Source organism: Galeopterus variegatus, unplaced genomic scaffold, assembly GCF_000696425.1.
Source record: "Galeopterus variegatus unplaced genomic scaffold, G_variegatus-3.0.2 Scaffold1459, whole genome shotgun sequence".
NCBI classification, from domain to species: Eukaryota; Metazoa; Chordata; class Mammalia; order Dermoptera; family Cynocephalidae; genus Galeopterus; species Galeopterus variegatus.
Window position 1 is genome coordinate 461,166 of NW_007727570.1, and position 6,746 is coordinate 467,911.

At 48.2% G+C, this 6,746-nt stretch overlaps 1 pseudogene; it reads right to left on the bottom strand.

Moving 5' to 3' along the window:
- Positions 1–2,696: 2,696 nt before the first annotated feature.
- Positions 2,697–5,487, bottom strand: LOC103594025 (annotated as a pseudogene).
- Between the last annotated feature and the right edge of the window lie 1,259 nt (positions 5,488–6,746).

Below are 6,746 nucleotides of genomic sequence, written 5' to 3' on the forward strand. Positions count from 1 at the left end.
AGATTTGTGATTTCATGGATATTATAGCTTATGATCAAGCTAAAAAAAATTTTAAAACTGATTTAAAAAAAATATATATATACAGTAAATAACATTACAAGTAATACGGAAATAGGTCAAAAATTTTTAAAAAAGAAATCTTGAAGGTAGTCTGAGAATGATGACTTTGGAGACACTGCTATGGAGGAATAGATGTGCGGGTTGACTACCCCTTACCAGTTCTGTGTTCCTGAACAAGTCACTTCCTCTCTCTGGGCAGGAATCTGGAAATACTGGTCTTTCTGCCGGAAGGGATGCCTCTACAAACTGGCAATCTACAGTTGAGTCTTTTCTTTGGGATTTTGGTTAATATAACCATAGCTGGTCTAAGGTTGCTCTCTTTCATTTTCAAAAAGATCTCTTAAGTAAGAATTTCATATTAGATTATGAGCTAAAGCAAGACATTGGCTTTAAAATGAATTCCAATATTTTTATTTTAATGAAATATTACTCCTCAAGAGCTCCATTGTAGGAAGAGAAATGTTCAAAATAATCATAGTCTCCTCTTTGGCCAGATTCCTGTATTGCTTTTGAGTAAGTCAGAAATCTAAAGTTCTATAACTAAGTAATGTGATTTTGAAGTTAGTGATTTATGAAGTATATCATGCATCAAAATTTTGACACACCTTCTCCTATTCATCTTTGTATCCCTAATATTCAGCTCTGAGTACGGCATATTGTAGATGCTCAACAAATATTCAATGGTTGAATGATGTTACACATTTCATATTATAGTAATGAGTTTGATAGGACTGTAAATTTAACTTCTACACACAGGAGAAGGACTTTCTTTTGGATTTTATAATATCACTATTGAAACATCTTTGGTATCCAAAGGTATACATACAAAAATTCACACAGAGTAAGTTTAGTGTAAGTCATTGTGATTTCTCTTCCTTTAAATGCTCTTCAGAATCATGAATCATCTGCCTTTGCCTTGTACTAGTCACTATAGGCATGAGCACTCGTCAACTAGTTACATATGTCTGAATATGGGTTTATAAAAATATATTGATTTTTCTGTAAGAGATCAGAAAGAAGGTGTGCTAATGATTTCAGTCTTGATATTTGGAGGGTGCATAATGAACCAATTTGAAGTTTTCAGAAAATCTTTTTGAAGACTGAGTCATTTCCATGAGTAAAGATCTCAAGAATTCAAAATAAATAACTCCCTGAAAATCAAAAACTCAAATACTAAAAAGACTATATTGAATTGCATAGAAAAGGAGATTTACATAGGCAGGAAAATACCACCAAGTTTGGAGGTATGTAACAATATAGTTAAATGTTTGAGGGTAGAATAAGTAAGACTTCTGAAAAAGCCATACTCTCTATTCATCTACTTTTTGATTTTTGTTAAAATCATCAGCTTGAACAGTTTCCCAGCTGGAATTTAGGAAGTGCAGCTATCAACTGGAATTTTTTGGGAGGGTGGGGGAGTATAGTTTTCAGGAAGCAAGGAGGACTTTACCTATAGGATAAGGAAAAGTCTATATGACAGGCTTCTCTAAATGACAGAACGTAAACATTGAAACATTAGAACATCTACATACTCTTGTTTCAGTTGGAATTCTATTTTTTATGTAGCCTTTGGACCAACTCTTCACTTTTTCATGATTCCTTCCTGCAGGTTTGGTAGAAACTCCCTTTCCCCTCATAAACACTTTTCTTTAAGAGATCTGGGTGCCTTCCTTTTTTAAGACTTTAAAAACCAAAAAGATTTATGGACTCTCTCTATCCTGCTGGAGTTGGGCAAGTAAGTGGATAATATTTGCATGGGTCACTCTGATTATAGGACTTCACTGTTTCTTGAACTGAAAGTGCAAGATTTATTATTCTATTAATGCTCATAAAGTCACTCTTTTGATGAGCCATAATTTCTCTTTATGAGGAGTCTGTATGCCAGTCACCCATGATAAGGGAGAAGAAAGTCCAGGCTTCCAACATATTCATATTCCCTGGAACATTAATAAAAGTCCTGAAATCCCATATGACTCCAGGGGATAATGACATAGGGTACATTAACAAAAGGTAAATTTCAAGAAGTCAACATGTCCCCATGAGACTTCCCTCACATTGCTGGAGGTGTACAAAACCTAAGCTTTTCCACTTTAAAAAATTTTTAACATTAACCCTCCTGATGGAGAAGATAATCCACCAACTAGGCTTGTATTCTTCGTGGATGTTCCTAGGGAATGAAATAGCAGGAGGTGTGAACTTTCTCCTGTTTATCTTAATGGTCCGCTAATGGCAAAGCATAATTACAGTTACTTAAGTGCCAAGTTTATTAAGGTTTTCACTAAAACCTTCTGCCACAGCGCTTTCCTTGACTGACCCAGCTTGCATTTATCCAATTGCTTTCCTATCATCTGAAAAAAAAAAAAAAAAAAAAAGCCCCAAATGGAAACAAACAAGCAAAACCAGAAAACTTACTTCCTTTGTGTTTAATTTCTTTAAATTATTTCAGTTAGGGAGTGAAGGCACTTGTGCCTTGTGAAAACGCTAAAAAAAATTATGTGTATGGCATCATTAATTGTAATGTTAGCGTTCCCACATTCAAAAACCAGGGCTTTGCGGGAGTTTTTTAAGAGTTCGCTTCATAGCCTTAGGAAGTCAGTTTGCTTCTACACCAGAAGACCGAGTGTGTCTTCTAAAGACTATCCTGCGGTGGCGTATTTGGGATGGAAACTTAGCCACGGTACCTTCCCCCCAAGGCACCCACATCAGAAGCCCGAAAGCCACCATGTCCCCACCGCTCTCTGGGTCTCCTCGCTGCCTTTGTCCCTTCTAGACGTGGAGGCTTGGAGAGGAGGTTTGGTTTCCAAGGATTGGAGCGTTGGAAGGGCGGGGCCATCTCCAAGTCCATCACCCCTTTTTGTCCTCTTCTCCTGGGACGGGAGGGTGGAACCAGGTCCCCCCGCGGCCGGTTCGGGAGCTCTGTCTATCTCGGTCGCTCGAGGTGAGTCTGAAAGGGCGGCAGCCCGTTTGATTGCAGCGCAGGTTCATTTCTGGAGTTCACGGCCGCCGGGCCGCCAGCCGCGTCCCCGGCCCTTGCCAAGTGGGTTTATGAGGGCTGAGGCGTGTTGGGGCGCGCTCACGTTCTCGCAAAAGGCTCCTCCCCAGGGCTCGTTCCCCGACTGCGGGAAGCCCTTTGGTGCCCCAGGAGCCCTGGAAACCCAAGGTTCGCTCTGACCTGGTCGCTTCCTCCTCCCTCCCCACCGCCCGGTTCCCTACGCCCCTGCCCCAGGGGAAGGGCGGCCCCCCTCTTAGGACTTCCGACCCAAGCCCACGCAGAAGGTACCTTCACGTCGATGAAGATTTTTATCGCAGCCTCTAAAACCCGGCAGTAATAGGAGCTTTCAATCTGAAATACGATGGTTATTTTCCCGGTGCAGAGCTCGACAGAAAAAGTCAGCTTTTTTATTAAAGACAAAGAGGTAAATTACCAGCCGGGACACTGAAGGGACGGCGGAGACCTGGCGCGCTTCCTGCGGGTGCCACGAGGACTTTATGGGGGAGCGGCGGCCGGCGCTCAGACAGCCCTGGGGTCCCGTGGGGAGGAGCTCGGGGCAGAAGGGACTTCCCCAGGCCCCTCCGGGCACCTGGATCGGGAGTCCTCCAATTTTGCACAAAGCCGGGATCCTTTCCGTCCGGAGCAGCCTCACCGTCCTCTCTCCTTTCTTCTTGCTCTTCTCTTTCTCTGCCTCCCGTTTCCCTTTCGCCTCTGTTCTTTCTCCTCTCCCTACTTTTTCTCTTCCCTCTCCTGGCCTTTCCTCTCCCTCCCGCCTCCCCCCCCCTCTTCACCGCACGCGTAGAGTGTCATTTATTTATTTATTTATCACCCCCGCCATCAACACCCTTTTAGGGCTCCGAAGCTTTTCAATGTGAGTGGGAGGAGAAAAGGGCAGGAAGTGTTGACTGCAACGGGGTAAAATCGTGCCTCGGGGTGACAGATTCTGCCCGGGAATATGCGATCGGGGAAAAATCTTGGAAAATGAGAATTCAGATGTGTTTAGGAAACCCCGCTATCCGATGGGAACCAACTTGGCGCGCGTCTCCTCTTCCCCTTTTATCGTTTGGACTTACGGGCATATCTTCCCGGACTGTTGTTTGGGAGGGGGGAGGGGTCCGAGTATTAAAGAGGACACTATTGCCCAGGACCCTCGACACCGCGCCTTCACCGGACGCGCGCTCCTCAATGCAAAGGAATCCAGCAACATCCCCCAATTCAGACGCGGACAAAAGAAACTTTAATTAAGGTCTCTGTCCCGCGCGCCGCGTGTTTCTCTCTCCCGAGGTTGTTGATGTCCAACTCGAGGATTGGAGAGATAGAAATGGTACAACCAGACCATGCCCTTGAACTTCAATTGCTCCTGACTTGCTGCATTGATTTTTTGATATTGTAGTCCCCCTCCCCCCTGGTCAAATTAAAGCCTTCGTAGACATTCGACTTGGTGGGTGGGTGGAGGGGATCCACTCCTTTGCAAAAGAGAGGGTTCAGAACGAATTGGGGAGAAATGCACTAAATAAAAATTCAAGGTGTGAAAGCTTCATGTTGGCTCTCTTGTCTTCAACACCATGACACCTTATCATTAGGAGCGCTGATTGTTACTTTCCAAGCCTTTAGATGATCAGCCAGAAAGTGCAAACAACGCGGGGCAGGAGGGTGTAAAGTTATTTAAGTAGGCTTTTTTTTTTTTTTTTTTTTTTTTCCTTTTGGTGCGCAGTCAAAACATTTCACAAGTTAGGAAAAGAAAGTGGTGATTCTGATGCTCGGAATGATGGGTTCTTTCCCTCCCCCACCCCCCTTTTCCATATCAGAAAAGAAATAAAACACAATGAGCCTTTATTTCAGGAGAGAAGACTTCAAAATACGTGCCAGTAATGGACAATTTGAGCTTTTCACTGGAGATACTCACACCGCAAGCTGGAAAGGGATTAAAAAGCCCCACGTGGTTGATGTGGGTTTAGACTTGCAACCTCCAGTTCCCCATGTATGTTCTTTGCAAAGATTGGCCTCTAGATGGATGCATGCGTGGGACCCTTTGGGGCTGGGGCTCGGCGCCTCGGGCAGGGCTGACGGTGGGAGCGTTATGAGCGGCCAGGCAGGGTCCTCACTGGGGGCTTCCTCTGCCGGCCGGGGCGGCCGGGCGCCTCCGGGACGCGAGCGCGCACGCCTCGCCCGGCCGCCGCGCTCCTCGCACCGCCTTCTCCGCGAGTCTTTATTCATCTCATCTCCTCCTTTGCCTCCTTCTCCTCCTCTTCCTCCTCCTCCTCCTCTTCTACCACCTCCTCCTCCGCCGCCACCTCCTCCTCTTGCATCTCACTGGCCTGGCTCTGTGTTGCTCTGAGTGACAAAGACAATGTCCCAGCCTTAACTTTGCAACCACCTTGCCTCCTTCTGGGGTTCAGCGGGGGGCGGGGTGGGGGGGACCGCAGTCTCCGCATCTCCTCCAGCTTCTCCTGCTCTTCTCCAGCTCTTGGATAATTCTCTGCCCCCGCCCCCTCCCCCCAGGTCCTTTCCTCATTTCTTTCTTTCTTTCTTTTTTTTTCTTCCTCCCTCCTGCACGTTGTTGTTGTTATTAGAAAGGCTTCGCGCACCCCCTGGTGCTCCGGCGTTTTGTGTGGCAGGAGAAGATTGTCTTCCTTCTGTCTTTCTGTCTTGCTTTCTCTCTCCCTCTGGTTGCTCATTATTCAGAGAGAGAGAGACAGAGGGAGGGAGAGAGAGCGCGAGGGAGAGGGAGGAGAGGAGAGAGGAGAGGAGAGCGAGGGGAGAGAGTGAGAGGGAGCGGGAGGGAGGGAGAGGAGAGAGACGGATATCTCAGGTCATCTGCAGCTGCAGCGAGTCTGAGGAGCCGAGGAAGGCAGGGAAGATGGCGATCCTCCATTGCTGAGACCCGGCAGGAGCACATGAGACTCCCAAACAACTTCCACAACAATAACCCGAGCAGGAAGAGGAGAAAGAGAAAGAGGATCAGGAGGCGGGGGGGCTGGAGAAGCCGAAGCACCTCCCGGCGCCGGGACGCTTCTTCTGTAAGTTACCGCCGTTCGCCAGCACCTCGGGGTGGTCCGAGCGCTCTGGGGAGAGCGCGGGGTGGTGGAGGCACAAACGCGCTCATTCATTCGGCCGAGGAGGGTTGGAGGAGCGGGGAGGAGAGGAAGTCCCCTGCATGGACTGGCTGCTGGAAGAGGAGAAGCGCGAGAGGAGGTGGAGGAGGAGGGGGAGGAGGGAGAGCCGGAGGGGGAGGAGGGAGAGGAGGAGGAGAGGCGAGGGAGGAAGAGGAGGAGAAGGTGGTGGCGGTGGCAGTGGAGGTGGCTGTGCTTTTCCTGCTGGCTGCTCCTTCTGCGGGGGGAGCGGAGCGCTGTGGCTTAATTAATTTCGTGTAGTTCTCTGAAGAGAAGAGAAAATGAAAGATGAGTGAGAAGAGAGCTGGAAGCTTAGGACGGATGCTCCGAGAGTGGGGACAGGAGTAGGGACAGAGAGGGGGGCGGGGGGCGGGAGGCAGGAGACCTGAGCCGAGAGCCAGAGGGTCAGCGGAGGGAGCGCTCCGAGCGAGCGGCCCCGACCTGCGCGGGTTGACCTCTTTCTTGCTCTGTCCCTCTTCCTTTGCCCCTTCTGTCTGCCTGTCCCCCGCCCGATGGCAAAGCCGTGCGGATTGGCACCCCCCTCTTCCTCAGGTATTTGGCTGTCTCCCCCCCCCCCCCCC